We start from the raw sequence: 21,049 nt of genomic DNA, 5'->3' as shown, positions 1-21,049 counted from the left end.
TCAAAATAACTTATATGAACAGTCATCCAAATAAGATATCACAAACATTTTCACTTTTGACTATCTGTTCTCATCAAAATGCATTTTAGCAACTTTCTAATGAAATCATTGGACTCCCTGCATACACAACAGTATGCACTAGTGCCTAGATTGTGATTCCTAATATGTTTGACTGTGGCATATGTCTCCTGCCTCCACAATGTGTGAGAGCCCTCTTCTCTGGTTGGCTGATTCCAGTTATAGCCAGAGAGAATTGTACATGTTGTCACATACACAGAAGAACCAAAGAAAATGGTACACCTGCCTAATATTGTGTCGAGTCCCTGCGAGCAAAGAGAAGTACTGCAACACAATGTGGCATGGACTCGTCTAATGTCTGAAGTAGTGCGGGAGGGAACTGACACCGTGAATCCTGCAATGCTGTCCGTAAATCCGTAAGAGTACGAGGGGGTGGAGATCTCTTCTGAACACCATGTTGCAAGACATTCCAGGTATGCTCAATAACATTCATGTTTTGGGGAGTTTGGTGGGCAGTGGAAGTGTTTATACTCAGAAGAGTGTTCCTGGAGCGACTCTGTAGCAATTCTGGATGTGTGTGGTGTTGCATTATGCTTCTGGGATTTCCCAAGTCCATCGCAATGCACTATGGACATGAATGGATGCAGGTGATCAGACAGGATGCTTACATACATGTCACCCATCAGAGTTGTATCTAGACATGTCAAGGGTCCTATATCACTCCAACTGCACAGCCCCACATTATTACAGAGCCTGCACCAGTTGAACAGTCCCCTGCCGACACGTAGGATCCATGGATTCAAAAGGTTGTCTCCATACCCATACACATTCATCCATTCGATGCAATTTGAAATGAGACTCGTCCAACCAGGCAACATGTTTCCATTCATCAAGAGTTCAAAGTAGGTGTTGATGGGCCCAGGCAAGGCGTAAAGCTTTTTGTCGTGCAGTCATCAAGGATACATGAGTGGGCCTCTGACTCTGAAAGCCCATATCGATGATGTTTTGTTGAATTGTTCACAGACTGACACATGTTGATGGCCAGCATTGAAATCTGCAGCAATTTGCGGAAGGGTTGCACTTCTGTCATTGTGGATGATTCTCTTCAGTCGTCATTGGTCCCATTCTTGCAGGATCTTTTTCCAGCCACAGCGATGTTGGGGATTTGATATTTTACCGGATTGCTGGTGTTCACGGTACACTCGTGAAATGGTCATACAGGAAAATCCCCACTTCATTGCTACCTTGGAGATGCTGTCTCATCACTGGTGCTTTGACTATAACACCAAACTCACTTGTATCTTGATAAGCTGCCACTGTAGCAGTAGTAACCAACCTAACAACAGCGCCAGACTCTTTTTGTCTTATATAGATGTTGCCGACTGCACAGCCATATTCTGCCTGTTCAAAGATCTCTGTATTTGAGTATGCATGCCTATACCAGTTTCTTTGGTACTTCAGTGCAATTTAGAAAATCCCCTAACTTACGCACCATAATTCTTAAATGTAATTTGTGTTAATTTTCAGATTGTTTGCAAAATGCCAGATGAACTTCAAAGCAGAATCACTTATTCATCTCATGGACCAGCATAAACTTATAGCTTCTCCAATATAATTAACAGCTGTTTTCAGATTTTTCCTTTACATTGTGCAGGTGACCTCCTGCACTAGAGCACATTATTTCACACAGTCAAACATTCATAACTACCCTTAACTTTTAAGATTTCTACCTCACATATGGTTTCCATTCACTCCACACACATTCTCATAACATGCAAACTTTGATTTGTTTTTAATTACACAAAATTATGTTTTTAATGAAATTACTGTATCTCCAAAATTGTGAAAGATATTGTCTTGAAACATATATTATGAACTTATAATTCTATGTGTGCGATGTACCTTCACTGACGATGTGCATAATTGCAGAGATCGTGCCTCCATAGAGTTCACAGGCCCACTTATAGAGGCCTCTTGGGTTGACCCCCATTCTATACCCTGTTTTACTGCTGTCCAGTCAATGTGTTCAGTGCAGTGCACAACCAGTATTTTACATGTTGCTCTATAAAGTACTATGTCCCATAAATTGTGTTTGTTTTTGCCGTAGTGAACTTTGCAATGAAAGAGGATTATGTTTTCTCCGTTGGTGTCAGTGCTAAATCACCTGACAAATCTCAGCGGACAAAATACTCCAAATGCCCAGCAGCAAGCTTTCATGGAACAACAGCAGGCTCTCACCACCGCTCCGTCAGGTGGCCTCTGCATATTCACAGCAGGTTTCTCTCACGTCAGTGCAACTGTCACCCTTTCCAGCATATAATGAACTGGTTAAACATTGGGACTCCTATGAGACACTGTTACATCAGCATTTTCAGGTTCTTCATATGGGCAATGCAAACCTGTATAGGGCTTTCTTTCTTTCTTGGCATTCACCTTGCATTTATCAGCTGTTGTGTCAACTTGTGCCTCTGCAAAGCCCAGCCAGCTTATGATTTCATGAACTGGGTAAGCTTCTCTCAACCTATTACTGTGACAGTATGCATGTTATTGCAATGCGTGTAGAATTTTATCAATGCCAGAAATGCCCAAACCAGTCTTACAAAGCCAGGGCTGCAAAATTATGCAGGTTGAGCCATCATTGTAAATTGTCACAAGTATCCATATGAAATTCTCCATCGATCACATGTTGCTATTCATCTGGCCTGCATAGGGAAGTTTGCGAGAAAATGCTTCAGTGTGAGAATCCGACACTTAACGGATGTGCTCAATATAACATAGTCCTTTGAGGTGTCATGGGCTGCAGGCAATCACACCATTGCCTGGGGTAGGTATCAGGAGTTGCTCAGTCAACCCCAGTTAGACATGCTGCAATTGTTCAGGATGATGGGGGAGCCACTGTGGCAGTACAACTATTGACTCAGTGTTGCGCGGGCGATGTCAGTTACGACCACAGCAGCAGCAGCAGGCCGCGTCACAACAATGGCCACATGTCCCCCTTCCACCTGTCCTGTATTGCTTCGTCCAGTACAAACATGCTGCATGCCCTAAGTTGGGCTGTTTGCATCAAGTGTCAAAAGAAGGGCCACATTGCGTTGATGTGTAACTCATCTTCAAACATGATGGACACGGTAGTACTGATGGACATAAACTGCATCTCTGCAATGGCTGTTTATGTGAACAAATTGTTTATTGACTTGCATGTGCTTAATAAACCGCTAAAAATGCAAATGTACACAGGATCTGCAGTGATTTTAGTAAACACACAAATGTATGTGGACTTGGGCTCCCCTCACCTCGCATAAATTAATACACTACAATAAACAGCAGATTCTAGTCCTGCACCAGTTCTCCACTCCTGTCTCTTAAAAATCTTTTGTTCATCCTCTCACCTTACTTGTTGTGGATCATCTGTTTCTCTATTGCCAGTAAGGTTAATTTAGCATCAGATCAAGTTCCATATCAGCAACTGAAGTCCCTCTTCTGTGAGTTTTTGTCTTGGCTTTTCTCTGGGCTCAGTTGTGCTAATGGTTTTCGGACCCACATTACCACAAAATAGTATGCCTGCCCTTGTTTTTTTCCAGTGCAGCAGGTGCCCGTCACATTTCATAACTACGTCAAGGCCGAATTAGACCATTTCACATCGCTCAGTGTCATTCGGCCTACTTCTTCCACCGAATGGGCAACACCACTCGTTATCGTTAAGAAGTCGATGGGTAAGCTTCGCCTCTGTGGTGACTTCATTGTCACAGTTAATGTACAGTCCATGAGAGATACATACCCTTTGCCCTGCTCTGACAAGTTGCTCACAAAATTCCAACAAAGGCAACCTTAGCAATCACTGATCACTGTTTTCCCTTTTGCTGTCTGCGAATCTCGAGTGCAATCTTACCAAATCTCAATTTTTTCAGCCGTCAATTGAATACCTAGTTTTGAGGATTCTCGCACAGGGGTCAAACTGTTGCATCACCATGTTGACTCAATTGCAGCTTTGCCACGGCCAAACTCTATTAAGGAACTGCAGGCGTTTCTAGGTAAAACTGCACACTACTGTAAGTTTTTGCTGGACGCACCCACTGTTGCTCAGCATCTGCATGTTCTTTTGCATAAAAACGTGCCTTTCTTCTGATTCACAGCTTGTGACCGAGTGTTCACTTCTGCTTAAATCTAAGCTTCAATCTGCCCCATGTCTGGTCACTTTTCAGCCATATCAGCACCTCGAGTAGGCCACAGATGCCTCTCAGCACGGTCTTGGCACAGTGTTGGTGCACAAATGCTCAGTTGTGTCTGAACAACTCATTGCTTATGCTTCTAAGACTTTAACTTCCATTCAGCAGTGGTATTCTTAGGTTGAAGAGGCTTTAGGAGTTGTGTATGCCCTCAAGAAATTTCACATCTTGCTGGTTATAAGTTCCATTTAATCACAGATAACAAGCTGTTAGTTGGTCTTTTTATTAACCCTTCGATTTCCATGCCAGACATGACAGCACATCATTTGCAATGGTGGGCTCTCTTCATCTCCCGTTATCATTCTCAGATCAATTACCAGCCAATGGCGCAATAAGTCAATGCCGATACCTTATCTCTCCTTCCTATTGAGCCAGACCTGAAATTAGATGAGGACGAGCTGCTTCATTTCTATTTATACACTGAGAACCAGAACGTGATCAATAGTTTTCCCATCACTTGTGCCACGATAGCTCTGGGCAGTGCCTCGGATCCCTTACTTGTCCCTCCAGCACCGCCTGGGTTGTTTTGTTATCTGTGGAGGACGTTGCTCCCCGGGTTGAGATTCCTGCCACCTTATGCCATAATGTACTGCAACTTCTGCATGTCGGTCACTGGGGGACATCTCACACCAAAGATTTAGCCTACTTCCAGGCATAGATGGGGACAATATGTAGCTTATTGCAGCTTGCACTCAATGTGTTCAGCAACAGACAGCCCTGCGGGTGTCTTTTTCCCCCTGGCTGTAACTGCAGCACCTGAGGGAGCATCTACATGTCAATTTAGTGGGGCCCTTCCTAAATCAGTATTGGCTCATTGTAGTGGACATCTATTCCAAGTTCCCCTGCACAGTGTGTCATCTGTCCACATCCGCAATGGCCACAATCTCAGCCCTGTCTAAGATTTTTGCAATTGAGGGACTTCCTGAAAATTGTCCCCAGTTTGTTTCTCGAGAATTTGCTTCCTTTAGTCAAGCTGCTGGTGTTCACCATCTGACAGCTCCTGCATTTCATCCTCAGTCTTATGGTGAAACCGAGTGCTCGGTTCAGACATTTAAAACTCAGATGCGGACGTATGTATCCAGCAGGTCCCCGAAAGCTACTGTTACATTCTGGTGGGGGACAGGAGCCTAGTGGAGCTGTTCCATTGACGTTAGCCACAGACCCTCCTTCACCAGCTCCATCCGATGCCATGTCTGCCAGCGTTGCCGGCTCCACGACGGCCAGGTGCACCTGCCTGAGCACCCAGTTTTGGCTGCCAGCTAAACTGGGTTTCCACCACCATTGAGCATCACTGGGGCTGGCGCCTGTACATAGTCCACACTCCAGATGGGCAGGCTTCTTGTCATTTTGAGCAGCTGCAGTTCACGAGCTCCCACCAAAGCCTTTTCCCATGTCGCAAATGTCCAGTTCGTGCCTCTGTGGGGGTTGCCGTATGGGGTTCTGGCCTCAGCCGCCGCTATGGGGACACAATTCCCAGTCCTACCATATGGTCTCCCATGAGAGGAGGGGGGGGGGGGGGGGAGACAGCACGCCAGACCATCCCCTCATCACCTATGCCCCTCCTCACCTGTGCCTGCCCATCACATGCTGCAGCAGCCACTGTTGGACTATGAAATGGACATCAGCACTTAACTGAAATTGATAAAGGTGTAATCAGAGGCTGGCATATGATATAGCATCTCGCTACATGCTCACCACCACCCACATTGCATAGCTGAGAACCAGACATCTGAGGCCTTCTCCATACAGGATCTGCACAGCCACAAGACTGCCTCTAAGATTGACCTCCATGTTACTACATCTCACTTTGTTAGATTGAAAGCACAATTTCAATTCCCACATTTGATCACTCTTTTGCAACTTTGGTGTGCACACATTTAAGGAAGATAATATGTTAAGAAAGAACCTGCCGCACAGAATGAGAAGTGGTTAATTCATTATTATAGAGATTGACATGAAACAGATAACATAAGGAACACAAAACAGCTAGTTGGTAGTATTAAGTTCCAGAAGGTAAATAAAGTCAAATGCTGCACTAGCTACACACATACATACTCATATCTCAGTATACTGATATTTCAGATGCTGTATGTCCTTCTCACATCTAACTAATGTATGTTTACTCAACTGTTCAAGTTTCAGGTTCAATTTTGTTTATATAACAGTATGAAAATGAATTATTTCATCAAAATGTAATGCCAAAATTATATTTAATGATATAATGCATTGTCACAATAGTGTCTGGAGCTTAACCAAGGACAGTTGAGTTCCTGCCATTCCTAAAATGGTGGAGAGGGGTCATTTTGGACCTGTATAAAATGTTTTCATATTTGACTTAAACAAGTATTTCCTTACAGTGTATGTTAATTGCTACCCTTTTGTATGTTAATCCATACCTTTTTGCAAGTTATAACAGTAGTAAATGAATGTGATAATTAATAAATTACCTATTTATTTCAACAAAAAACTTCTTACCAATTTATCATTGCTCGTGCCAATAAATTTCCTAAAACAATAGACTTTTATACAGTAACTATTTGTAGAACCTTCGAGTCACATTTTGTGTATACGGTGCACATTATACTCACAAGTGTTCTACACATGGCTTTGTTTTCTTTATACTCAACTCACTGGAATCTGCTTGACACACTTATCACAGGTGATTTATGTTAGTCACTGGTCTTGTTGCCTTTTCACCAGCTGGTTTTGCACTTCATCTGCTTTTTAGGTAATATTGATCCTGTATCCTCTTCTTTTGTCCTTCTCTGTTGTTCTTTTGTTTCCTTGGGTCTGTTCACCAGTTGAAATATGAACTTCTTCCTCTACAGTTTCTTGTTAGTTAAAATTATGCAGATACCAATGTATTTATTGCTGCCATCTTCAAGATATTGTAAAAGATATCCATTGTACCTTTGCAGTACATTTGTGGACTATCTTCTCAACTATATCCACCCCATACTTTGTTAATTATAGAATCTTACATCTGCAGGTTTCTTCTTTCCTTCTTTACTTATTGCTACTTCAGCATGCAGTGTACTCAGAAGAATTACATTTTTATTCTTCTTTTCTTGGTATACAGTCATGGTACAGTGTCTATTGCCAGTCTGGCACAGGATGTTGATGGAGTGTATTTCAACTTTTTGCTTCTTTACCTCATGAGGGTTTTTATGGCTAATCTTGTTCACTGTATCAAGTAACAAAGTTTCCTTTTCTTGGAATTTCTTAGGAAGTTCAAGAGATTTGAAGATGTTGTGTGCAACCATGTTTCTTTCTTGATTTAGAAATGGCTCCATGAGATATATAACAGTGTACTCTCCAAACAGTTACTTTTCTCTATGCATGTCCTCTACTTGAGATGTCGGAAAGCATTACATATATACTTCGTTGCTACGAGGGTGGTTTTAAAAGTTCTCAGAATCACCACAAGAGTCTGTGCTAGCCCAACGAGTTGTTCACATGATATTCATTGGACTGTTGCCTGTAAACACATGCCACATCAGTGCTCTCGGAAGAGAGCTGTGGTGGTGATGTGGCTCCATTGTTGATCCTGTGTAGTGATTTGTGAAGATGGAAAAAAAAAATCGAGATTCGAGCAGTGATTAAGTACTTCATAAAGAAAGGTATGAAAGCAAAGGACATTCATGCCAATTTCCAGAATACACTGGGGACTCTGATCCTTCATATTCAACTGTTGCCAAGTGGAAAAATGAATTTAAATTTGGTCAGGAGAGCTTAGATGATGATCTGTGAAGTGGACGGTCAAGATGTGTCACTACTCCAGAAATCATTGCAAAAGTGCACAAAATGGTCATGGAGGATCACCAATTGGAAGTGCGTGAAATTTTGCTTGCCAGATGCCATCTGAAAGTGTATTATCACATTTTAACTGCTGAATTAGAAATGAAAAAAATTATCTGCAAGATGAGTGCCGCGACTGTTGATGCTGGATCAGAAACGCATGAGAATGGAAATATCGGAACAGTGTTTGGCCCGTTTTAGTAGAAACGAACAAGATTTTTTGCTCCGGTTTATGACCACAGATGAAACTTGGGTGCACTACTGTATCCCAGAGACACAGCAACAGTCAAAGCAATGGAAACATGCTGATTCTTCACCAGTAAAGAAAGCAAAGACAATTCCTTTGGCGGGAAAGGTCATGGCATCAGTGTTATGAGATGCAAAGGGGATTATGTTTGTAGATAATCTCCCCATTGGGCAAACAATTACTGGAGAATACTTTGCTAACCTCCTGGACAAATTGTAACAAAAGATATGCAAAAAAGGCCAAGTTTAGCAAGGAAGAATGTCATCTTCCATCAAGACAATGTGCGCCCATACACGTGCCATCGTCATTGCAAAATTACAGGAACTAAGGTATGAATTGTTGCAACACCCACCTTATTCACATGATGTGGCTCTGTCAGACTTCATCCCTTTCCAAAACTGAAAATTTTTCTTTGTGGATGAAGATTCACTTCAAACAAAGAATTGATAGCCAGAGTTGACACCTAATTTGCTGGCCTGGAGGAAACTCATTTTTGAGATGGGATCAAGGCATTGGAACATCACTGGACAAAGTGCATTAATCTGCAAGGTGACTACACTGAAAAAAAAAAAAAAGTTTCAGTGATGTAAGTACTTTTTTTCTATTCTGTTCCGAGAACTTTTCAAACAACCCTCGTACATTGGCAGTAATCCTGAATTTGAGACTATATCTATAGTTATACTTTCTCCAGGGGTAACTGTCCTCAAATTTCAGATACAAAAGTAAATGTGTTGGCTGATAGATGTTCATCTTGGGTTGATTCTTCCTTGAAATGGAGAAAGCTGAGAAGTTCCTGAAACCTGTCCCTTGGCCTAACCTCCCTGATGAAAGTAGGCATCGAGAAAGTGACCAGACAAGTCCACAGACAAACCTTAAGTGACCTGTTCCTTAAGTGACACACTCCAATCATTGTTTCTTGGTACTTTTTGAGCAGCTGCTTCTTTGTATTTCTTCATTAGACACAGCGTTGCTTTGTCAAAAATAAGACAGAAAACACAGTTGACAGAGTTGTCTACTTATTGGCAAGCAAAAGTTGTGGGACCTCCTCTCTCCTTTAAATCGTTCACGTCTGACGTTCTTCCAGAAGATAAAAAATTGGCAATTTCCCACAAAGTTCCATCCCTAGTGACCATCTTTGAAGAAATATTCAAATGGGATGGCTGTGATGGATGAGGTGAAGGCTGACATGGATCAGCATCTGAGTCCTCGTCTACTAATCCCTCCTCATTCACAAGCTCTTCATCTTGTCTATGGTACAGTATCCTCATCTTCATCAGTGAAGTCGATCTCCGATTCAGTGTCAGAAAGTAAGAGACATAAAATTTCTTCATCAGAAAGTCCACACTGACGAGATGTCTCCAAAAATGTCTTTCATGGACAAAGAATATTATCTGAATGACACAATATAAACTGTGTCAGACTGAAAATGCATGTGCAAATACACAATAATGACCAGCAGCAACTATTTTGCATGATAGCTGATTGCTGCTACTCCATTGTTGCATTATTTACAGATATTCAGAAGAGAAATTACAGCAATGTCAAATGGATGTTTTGATTGTTTCTAGGTATAGCAAATGAAATTTCCAAGAAACTATAAATATTTTGTAAATTCTATTACATCACCATAAGGAGGAGAAAAAATTCTAATAAGTCATATGATTTAATGAACGGAATTAAAAAAATGGATGTCACATTGAAGAAAAATATATGGCAGGGGTCATGTTGACTCCTTCTGCCATTCTAGTGTCGGTACTTTCTAAAGGCATCACCATTAGCCCAAAGTTCAAACAAACTGGAATTATAAAGGACCTTCTTCCCTTTACACATTCTTTGCAGTAACAGTCCACAAGGACATGGTACCTTGATGTTGAAGATTGACCAACATGAAGCATCACCAAACAAAATTTATAAATATTTCCTTGTGACTCATGAATAATCACACTTGTTTTACAACTGTTGAGAAAAATAAAGAACCTAAATTTATATGTGATTCAAGAGCAGCTCTATTTAATCTATCATTCTGTCAATGAAATGAGGTGAGTTGAGGTTATTTTCTTCACTACTGGCAAAGATAACATCTCTGCATCAGTTACTTTGGCACAAGATGCAATGCTAACATTTTAATATTGATTTTGTTCTCATCCATTCACGCACACATTGCGTCTTGTTAATCCTACCATAAAGAAGAACACTCATGGCTGTGGGACAAGTCAAGTGACGTATTAACAGGGGGAAGCAGCCACTCGAGGTACCTTCTGTAAAGTGAACTGAAAACAGCATTAGACTTACGAGAAATTTAAAACCATGATTCCAAATATTGTGATAAACTGTAGGAGTGGCTAATGAAGTTTCCCTTTATTATGATTTCGAATAACAGAGGATTTTTAATTTCCTGCCTGATGCTTATTAGCAACCTGTTACAGACTGTTGCACTAGCATATAAAACTCTTATTCTAAACCCTAGATGGAGAGGCACAGGCTATATGTAAATAATGTTTACTTTTAAGTAAAATAAGGGAAAGGCAACCACTCACCTATAGCAGACTGATGTGTGGTGCATACTTTTATTTGTAATATTGTGGCTGTGAATTTCACATTTAATCCTAAATTCATTCTCGTTAATAAACACAAATACCACTAGAGCAAAAGCCAGAGCTCAAAAGCTAGTGAATGGTCTTTCCTGTTACATATGTGTATGCACCACACATCACTCTGTATAGGTGAATTTCACATATTGTTAAATCCAGGAATTTCTATTATACATTTCCAAATTGACTCCTTTGTTGTATGTAAGTCTGCAGGCTTTCATGGCCATTGTCACTGAAGTTAACATCTTCTGGGTTATTAGGCCAAATTGGAATTATAAAGCACCTCCTTTCCTGTTCTCGTTCTTTGCAGTAACAAACATTTCTTCGCCACGCACCTTATTGGAAACAGTCAACCAAAACCCCACATAGAACCTTGATCCAACCTCCCTCCAACAGTGACCCTCCTCCCCTTCCACCTAGTCATCCTCTGGTAATCTTTCAAGATGTCCTCCCTTTTAACCTGGCTTCACCTTCCTTTCATAAATCTCTCCCTACTGAGTCCAACATTACTTCTGTGAAACACATAGCTATCCCTAACCTGAAAACCCATCCAGACCTTATCATCCTTCCTAGGCACAAAAACTACCACTATGGTCACAAATTATAGTGACTACATGGCTGAGAGTCATGACCAACTTTTAGTATCTCTGTATTCAAGCCTTATGTGATCCCATTGCAGAAGTCCAACATGACCTTCAGTGACTCTGTCCCAAACTCTGATACCTGAATCCACCTCCCTCCTCACAGAAGCAACCCCTGAATTCCTCCCTTTTACCTCTCCCCAAACTCTACAAACCCAGCCACATCAGTCTCTCTCTACTGGTCGCCCCACTGTGCTGGTTACAGTGCTCCCACAGAATGAACTTCTGCCTTTGTTGACCAAATTATTATTCATAATCTCGCATCCTATCTCCAAGACACTGCTGACTTCCTTTGCTGCCTTTTCATAGTTCCTGTCCTGTTACCACAAGACTCCTTGTTGGTTAAGTGGATGTATGACACCAACATCCCCCATGGCACTACCTTTCCCAGTGTCCTCCAGATACAAAACCCACCACTTCTTTCCTAATCCTCCTGGCCAACAACATCCTGACCCACAGTTACTTTGTTCTGCCATCAAGTACTCATGTGGCACCAGCCTGTGCCAACTTACTGACGGGCTGCCTGGAGGAATCCTTCCTTTTGAGTCAACACTTAAAACCCCTTGTCTGGTTCAGATTCATTGATGACATTTTCATTATCTTAGTTCACGGCAAGGACAACTTTTGCTCTTTCCTCAACAACAACCTCAACATCTACTCTCAAATCTGCTTCACCTGGTCTCAACTCAACAAGGCACCTTCTTAGATGTCGATTTCCACATCTTAGATCGCTCCATAAATACATCTGTTCATATCAAGGGCACCAGCCACCTATAGTACTTTGTCTCTGACAGTTGTCACCTATTCCACATAACCACGTCCGCAGTATAAAGCAGAACCTGTCGAAATATACCATTAACCTTGCCAGAGACTTTATTGACAGAAAACATACAATCCAGCTCATGCGTAATCAAATCTCCTGTACTGTATCCTCTGACAGTGTTCGACCTGTTAGCCAACCACCAAACAGCTCTCCTCTGATCACCTGGTCAACAACCAAACAATTCTCCTCTGATCACCTATTATCACCGTGGCCTCGAAAAGCTCAACCACATCCTTCACCAGTGCTTCGACTACCTATTGTCACGCCCTGAGACGAGGGATATCGCACCCATAATCCTACCCCATTTCCCAAAGTAGTGTTCTGCCACCCATCCAATCTACAGAGTATCCTTGTCCCTCCGTATTCCAATCTTGCTTCCAACCCAGTACCCCCTAGGTCATTCCCTTGTGAATGACACACGTACAAGACCTGTCCCACAATTTCTGCACTATAAAAGGCAGGGCCACGTGTGAAAGCAGCTATGTTATATATGACTCATTCTCATTAATGTGTCTACCACATCTGTTCGATGTCAATGTGCAATATCCACTCACAGATGTCAGCACTAGCAGTGGATGGTATATAAAGTGTTTTGGGGAGACTTGGATAACAGTGTAGTAGTTGTCATAATAGGGAACAGAGTAATTTATTTTGTCTCCAAAAGGGCATGATCACTGGCTTCCAGCCACAGGTAGAAGCATTTTTGAAAGGCTAAGTCTGTAAACTGTTCACATGCTGCAGTGGTTAAAGTATACCATGCAAGGCAAAATAAACTGTAGAGCAACTGATCACCCAGATAAACCAAGGGGCTACCAACAGTGTTTCCTCAGTGACCATTCAGTGAACATTACTGTGTATGGTCATTCACAGCAGACACCAAGTGTCTGCTGCCCGGTTCATGCACCCATGCTGAATGCTGTTCATCAGTGACAAAAGCTGGACTGAGTGGCGACAGGTGGCCTCTTCATATGAATCGTGCTTTATGCCCCATTAGACAGATGGCTGTGGTCATGTACTATCATACCTCTGAAAGCATGAGTGGTGACAGGTGGCCTTTTCAGATGAATCATGCTTTATGCCCCATTGGACAGACGGCTGTGGGCACTTACTGTCAAATGTCTGAAAGTGAACACCCTGCAGCAGTTATGGTCCGGGGAATGTTTTTGTGTAATCCCCTGTGTGTATCACCATTTGGGAAGGCACGGTGGAACAACACAGGTATGTATCTGTCTTTGGGGACAAAGCCCACCCTTAAACACAGTTTGTCTTTCCTTGGCATGATGGCATCTACTAGCAGGACAATGCAATGTGTCACACAACTAACAGTGTACATGTGTTGTTCAGAGAGCAACAGGATGAATTTGCCGAACTCTCCCGACCACTGAAATCCCCAGATTTAAACACAGTTGAGACTGGGATGACCTCGATCGGCCTGTTCGTGCTGTGGTACCTCAATGAGAAATGTAGTGCATCTGGCCACAATACTGGAGCCCGCGTGGCTCCCCATCCCTGTCTGTACCTTCCAGGCCCTCAGTGACTCTCTTCCTGCACATCTCACAGTGGTCTGCACTGCAAAAGGTAGTTATTCATGCCATTGACAGGTGATCACATTTATGCGACTGGACAACGTATTTCAGTTATGCTGCACACCATAACGCAAGTACTTTAACAGCTGCTTCACTACATGCATCATTTGGATACTCCCTCCCAGCACTAGTTTCTCTGAACTATACAGGTGGGAAATGTCTCTGCATGAAACCCTGCACAATCCTGCTGGCCTAAACATCCACTAACCTGTTCCCCACTACCTCACCTTACCTTTTCACTTTTTACCTCTGTTGTCATGCACAGCACTCCATCACTGCCCAGATTGTGTACTGCCTTCTTCCACCATTTCTCTCTCTCTCTCTTTTCCCCTCCCTTTCTTTCTATCTCCCTCTCTTCCCTCCTCCACCTTCCCACCCCTCTTCACTTCCCTCCTCACTCTCTCCACCTTCTTCTATCTCCCTCCTTCCTCTTTCTATACATTTTATATGCTACATCCTCTCAATATTTTAGTGCAGTCACCGAGTCAGCCTCTCACTAACCTGCTACCCCATCCTTCCCTTGTGCATCCTTCCCAATCATCTCCTCACATCCATCAGCCTAGGCAACTGCTCTCAGTAATTAATTATCAGTAATAAGTGATGCCACAACTGCGGTAGGACACGTTTTGGTGTCTGTGTGATTGTGTATGTGAATGTGTGCATTTTCAACTAGAAAAAGAGCCAGAGTTCGAATGTTAGTTAATACTGATTTCTGTTATGCGTGTATTTGCACACCACATTAGTCCGCCATAGGTGAAAGGTTGCCTTGCCCTTATTTTACATATTGTTCCATCCAGAAATTTTTATGATAGCTTTAGAAATACTATTGTTTATATGGTTGCTGAAGAGGCTCGTGAAAGTTGTTGTTGACTTTCGTAATATCCTTGCTCAACACTTACATGGAATAATTACTTTTTTGACCTCAGCTGTGTTGTCTCAGAAGATCATGTCATTGGACAATATTGAAAGAAAGTATAGAAAGCATGCTAGGAATCACATATCCATGACAACAGAGTGAGAGAGATTTGTAAGTGCAAAGTGAGAAGAACTGTGGTCACATTGCTTTATTTATTATCTGTCTTGATGGCAATGGACTTCACACATGGGACTTCCTCTAATGTATGCCCATTGATCTCTACTTCTGTTAGCAGCTGTGAGCCTTGAAAATGACAAGGCAAATAGGGGTGGTTTCTAGTGAATTTACCCCACCACATTCGTGTAAGTTATTCAAGAAGAGAAAATGTATTTCCAGTGCACATGTGAAATCTGTTGAATGATCACTGAAATGAAGGAGTAAGTGTTTAGCAAGGTAAGTTAGACTTCAGCATCCTACTGACTTCTGTGTGATTAGAGATGAAACACTAAATTGGTAAGACACATTTGGTGAATGAAATTTGCCATTATCTTTCTGGAGGAATCATACACAGTGATATAGGGAAGCCACAGAAAACCTTATCAGGATTTGAAATCCACTCTTCCTTAATAAAATTTCATTGCATAGTATTAAACTTCACCAGCTCACACCCTATGATATACATCATACAATGGCATGCAAAACTTAATGACAAAAGTAACTTTGGCATGGTGTGTCACTGCCAAGTAACGTGTCTCAATGAAACTTGAATCACACATAGAAAGAGCTGCTGCACTATAATACAGAAGGTAACTGAAAGAAATATAGAGTGAGATGAACAGTAATGACATCTCTACTTGAAGACAATAATTACACTGTCATCACTGCAATCCATGATGGTCCACTGGGCATTACAAAAGGCGAGACATGCTTCTAAACAGGGCATGTGATAACCATGCTCCCATGTTGCAATACGTATCCCTAAGGTGCTACCATAGCTGGTCAATTGGATTCATGTCAGTGAAATGGGCAGACCAGCCCAATCACCGAATATCCTCCTGTTCCAAGAGCTGCTCCACCAGTGCTGCTCAATGTGGTTGCATAATGTCATCCCTAAAAATGAAATTGGGGCCAAATCCACCCCTCAAAAGACACATGTGGGGAATGATTACCGTGTCAGATTAACGTTGTCCAGTGAGAGTACCATTTTCAAAGATATGTATACCAACACGTTCCTTCAACATTATACCTCCCCACATCAACACCTGGACAATCAAAATGATCAACTTCAACAATGGTGGACATACCCTCATATGGCAGGAGGTGGGAACACGTAATGCCCTCAGGAGCATTGTCAAACATGATGGTTTTGGTGGTCCGGGTGTTGCAGTGTGGGGAGGCATAATGTTGCATGGGTGCACTGATCTCCAAATCTTTGAACACTGTACACTCGCTGTTCGACGTTATTGTTACACTGTACTTCTTTCCCATGTTCATCTTTTCAGGGGTGTGCATTTGGCTCTGATTTCAGTTGTGTGGATGACAATGCACGACCACATCAAACAGCGCAGGTGAAGCAGCTCTTGGAATGAGAAGTTATTTGGAAAATGGACTGACCTGCCAGTTCCCCCAACTTAAATATCACTGACTACATGTGGGATGTGTTGGGGGAAACGTACTTTCCACATGCACCAACTACCACCCGACAACTGTCAATCACTCTGATGGAGGTACAGAATGCCCTATCACAAGAATTTGTGACAAACTATGTGGCCAGCATGAAAGCATGTCACAGACCAAACATTGCCTTCCGTGTGGATCACACATCCACCTTCTATAATGTCTAGGGGACCAAAATGAACCATGGTGTCTGTTAGTTTTATTGGCTATTTCTTTCACTTGCCTTCTGTGCTTTACTGTAACAGTACTTTCTATGTGTTCCAAGTTTCATCAAGCTATGTGACTTGGCAGGGAAACAACATCATGAAAAAGTTACTTTCGCCTTCAATTTTTGCACACCAGTGTGGTATGTAAGAAATGTAATCTGTTATTTTTAATCTTCCATTTGTACTCACTGTTGAAATACTTCTTGCAAAATGCTATTAGAATAGCCAAAACACACATTTTAATTAAAACACCTAATTCAGCTGGAAAACTACGAAGCGCGTTCAATAAGTAATGCAAGGCATTTTTTGCTCGGCCATTTTTGGTTGAAAAAATGTTGAATTTGTTACAGAACATCATGGAATATTCCCGCTTCAACTGCTGTAAGTATTATGAAATCCTAATAGATAGCACCACTATACATACCTTTCGAAATGGTGTTTGTAACAGAAGTGTGTTGCAAGCAGAGAGTTGTCATTGAGTTTCTTTTGGCAGCAAAATAGAGCATTGCAGATAATTGCTTGCAGAATGTCTACGGCAGGACTTACCAACCTTTTCAGCTGGCGGACCCCTTCTTCAGTCGAAAATCCACGGCGGACGAAACTCATGGGAACTGAAAGCTTCTTAATGCAAGTGCCATGTTCCCAATGACCCCCACCCCCCAAAATATCAATAGTCTTTGGTTTGGAGATGAATGCAAACAACGTGAAATTAACAATCCAATTTGAATTCCCACTGTATCCCGACACTTACTAGTGGATTGATTCTCTTTGTTCAACACACTATGGCCTGATTAAAATTACTTGGTAATTGACATTTCACACGTTGGAGCTGCCCCTTCCTCCAAGAGCAATCAACGTCACATCCAAACTGTTCGCTGTTGATAAAATGCCGCTTGTGGTCTGTTCACTTCCACTGTTTGGCTACTGTTGTGTAAGGAGCATGCATATTTCGTAACAGTCGTGTGTGTGTGTGTGTGTGTGTGTGTGTGTGTGTGTGTGTGTGTGTGTGGGTGGTTTTTTGTGAAATCCGAAGAAAAATGTTCAAATGTATGTAAAGTCTATGGGACTTAACTGCTAAGGTCATCAGTCCCTAGTCTTACACACTATTAACCTAAGTTTAACTTGCGCTAAGGACAACACACACACACACACACACACACACACACACACACACACACACACACACACACACACCTCTGCCCGAGGGAGGACTCGAAGCTCCGGCAGGAGCGGCCGCGCAATCCACGACGACGTGGCGCCTTAGAATGCGCAGCCATTCCGCGTGGCTGTGAAGAAAAGAGGCAGACCCATGATTCAGGATAAAAACACATCACGAAAGAAAAGAGGCCAAGGTATTGCCTTTAAAGGACTATTGTGACATCTGTTGTGCAATGTGTGCAAATACATTCACCCAGTTTACATGCATTTCCAAAACTGGATTTCATAAGCCGATGTCCCAGTTCCGCTTTTGCTTGGTCAGGTAAACACTTCAAAATCGATTGTGGAAATCTGCTTTTATAAAGCCGTTTTCCAGTTCCACAATTGATTTTCGTGCCCATGTAAACAGCTCGGAAAATCTAGTTATTTTTACATTTCTGCATATCTACTGAACAGCAGCTGTCAGTCCATAGCCGTCAGCTAGCAGGCGGCGTTGCAACAGTGTACTGTCAGTTGGTAGCTGGCAACTGGCAGGCAGCATGGCAACAGTTTAACCACAGCTGACAACTTCAACTACTACCTGGACACTATATCGTGGCAGTCAGCCTCGACTGTAAGCAAATTAGGGAAACAAACAAACACTCTCTTATTTCTGTGTAAGAAGTCAAAGTATTTCACAGAAAATAAGACTTTTTCCTGAAAGGAAACAATTCTGGCAGAGGAGGTTTACCTTTTACAAGGTGGCACGTGAAAAGTCCTCATTTGTTTATGCTCACAGCCAGTTGCCACAATATAGTGTCAGAGTAATAGCAAGTAATTGTAACTGAAGTATAGGTACACCATATTTTTAACTGAGAGGACGGAATATATTATAAAGAAAAGAAATTAGCTTTAGAGATCATTTTAATTTTTGTAACAAAAATATCAATGCCAACAGAATTCAATTAATAATTATTTTGTAAATGATAGAAGACAAAAACAAAATTCCTACAGAGTTATAGTTCAGGTAAGCTCACTGAGCATCTATGAAGAAAAATGCTTTCTTCTTTACTATAGATGAAGCTGTAGGAATAATAATGGAATCCTAATGTGATGGTTGAGGGTGCTTCTGCTGACACAATTTTGAAAAGTTGGCTGCAGTTCTTGACAACTGGAGATGGATGGCTGGTTCTGCGTCTAGACAGCTTCGGTACTTAGTTTTGTGGGCAGCATAGATCGAGAATTCCATAAACAACTCATATTCATTTGATGATAGAATGTTCGGCTTTTTGGATACAGTGAATGGGTTGACCACCCATTCGTATTTCTGCAGCTTCTCATCTTCAGCTGATGGGAAATAATGCTCCAACAATGACGTCAAGCTTCGGAGATGTTCCAGGATTTGATGAAACAAATTCTTTCCAACTGTCAATGTTTTGTTTTTCAAAAACTCCTTGAGGAGAGGAAAACACTCAACCTCCCCCTCCTTGACACACTCTGCCCAAAAATTGATTTTCCTCTTGAATGCTCGAACTATGTCGATAGCAGTGACCTTTGTTTCACTTTGCCCTTGGAGTGAAATATTCATTTCATTCATTTTAGAGAAAATATCTGACAAATAGGAAGGTATATACTGCCAATTTTCGTCATTAATAAGATCTGCTAATTTGGTGTTGTGCTCCAAAAGGAAAGCTAAGACTTCATACAACCGAGACAGTGCATTCTCACGTGAGAGCCACCTCACTTCTGTGTGAAGAAGCAGGGAACAATGAAGGCTTCCCATATCTTCACACAGTATTGTGAAAAGTCTTGACTTCAACGACCTTGATTTTATGTAGTTTGAATGGATTCATCTAAAACTTTCTTGAATGAAACAGGCATTTGTTTCGGAGCTAAAGTGAATCTGTGGAGAGCACAATGACTACTGCTGCAATTCTTGGCATTTTCTTTTAGTTTCGTTATTGCTTCGACTGTAGAACCCGTCATAGCTATTGCACCATCTGTGCACACATCTATGCAATTAGACCATGAAACTTCGTTAGTCCTTAAAAAAGTCATCCAATAGACGAAATATTTCAGCAGTAGTGGTCTGCGCAATAAGAGGTCCTCCTCAAAACATCCAAAATATTCATAACAGACAAAAGCCAATAAAATCACTAATCCTGCAACATCAGTGGATTCAGCTATCTGCAGAGAAAATGAATTGTGTTGGATGCAAGAAACAAGAGTGTCTTTCACATCATTTGACATGTCAACAAAGTGTCTCTTGACAGTATTGTTTGATAATGGCACCGAAAATACAAGCTTTACTGCCTTTTCGTCTAGCATGCAAGAAACAATATCATTAACACACTGTTTTATGAGATTTTCTGCAATAGCATGAGCTTTGCCTGTTTTTGCCACTCGATAACTAACCAAGAAAGAAGCTTTTAATGAATTTTCATTAATTGTGTTTGCATGAGTTTTCATGCAAGGCTGAGAAGCAGCTCATTCAGCACTCTTCCTTTTGAAAGATTCGATGTCTTTAGCCTGGAAATCCGGGTGAGTGCCTTCAAAATGGTGGCGCAATTTAACTGCAACCATTGAACTGTCCGGGAGAACTCTCGCACAAATTACACATTGAGCTTTAGCCTCCTTTGTCTCCATAAAGCCCATTTATAAATAGCTTTCGTTGTACTTATGCTTCTTGGTTATTCCACTCCCACAGGATATCGCAACCAATGGAGTACTTGCAGCGTTTTCACATAATAAATCTGGCTGTGAAGCTTCTTGTGATTGTTCTTCTTTTGGCCGTCCTCCCTCCTCATTCATTTGAACTGGAAATTTCCTTTGTTGTGAAGGCAGTGGAGAAACTAAACCCTTCTTCAATGATTCTGACCTCAGCCACCGATCCATGTTAGAAGTAATAAACTGGTCAAAAATCAACTTATGAAATAGGTAGTGCACTGACAAAGCAAGTTTAACATTTAATGATGCCTGGGGCCCCATACGTGCCATCGAGTGCTGTGATGGGTTGACAGAGCTCGCTCTGCACGTGCGTAAAAGGTTTCAGTGCATCTAGCGCCGTGAGCCGGTGCACAAACGACCCCCATATTGTTGCGAAACAGTCGATCAGAGAAGCCGCATTCTCTGGCACTAAACTGTGTATGCGTTCTCATTTAGGAACCGCAAAGGCTGCTTGGGAATATGACCTGAAGTAAAAGTACACATTTTTCACACGAAAAAAATTGTGATTAATTTGAT

At 41.8% G+C, this 21,049-nt stretch overlaps 1 protein-coding gene across 1 annotated transcript in view; it reads left to right on the top strand.

Moving 5' to 3' along the window:
• LOC126413290 (uncharacterized) overlaps positions 1-21,049 on the top strand; it is a 280,583-nt gene that overhangs the window by 222,513 nt on the left and 37,021 nt on the right. The window lies entirely within an intron of this gene.

Source organism: Schistocerca serialis, chromosome 7, assembly GCF_023864345.2.
Source record: "Schistocerca serialis cubense isolate TAMUIC-IGC-003099 chromosome 7, iqSchSeri2.2, whole genome shotgun sequence".
NCBI classification, from domain to species: Eukaryota; Metazoa; Arthropoda; class Insecta; order Orthoptera; family Acrididae; genus Schistocerca; species Schistocerca serialis.
Note: the sequence above shows the minus strand (reverse complement) of the source record. Positions and strands in the feature narration are given on the sequence as shown.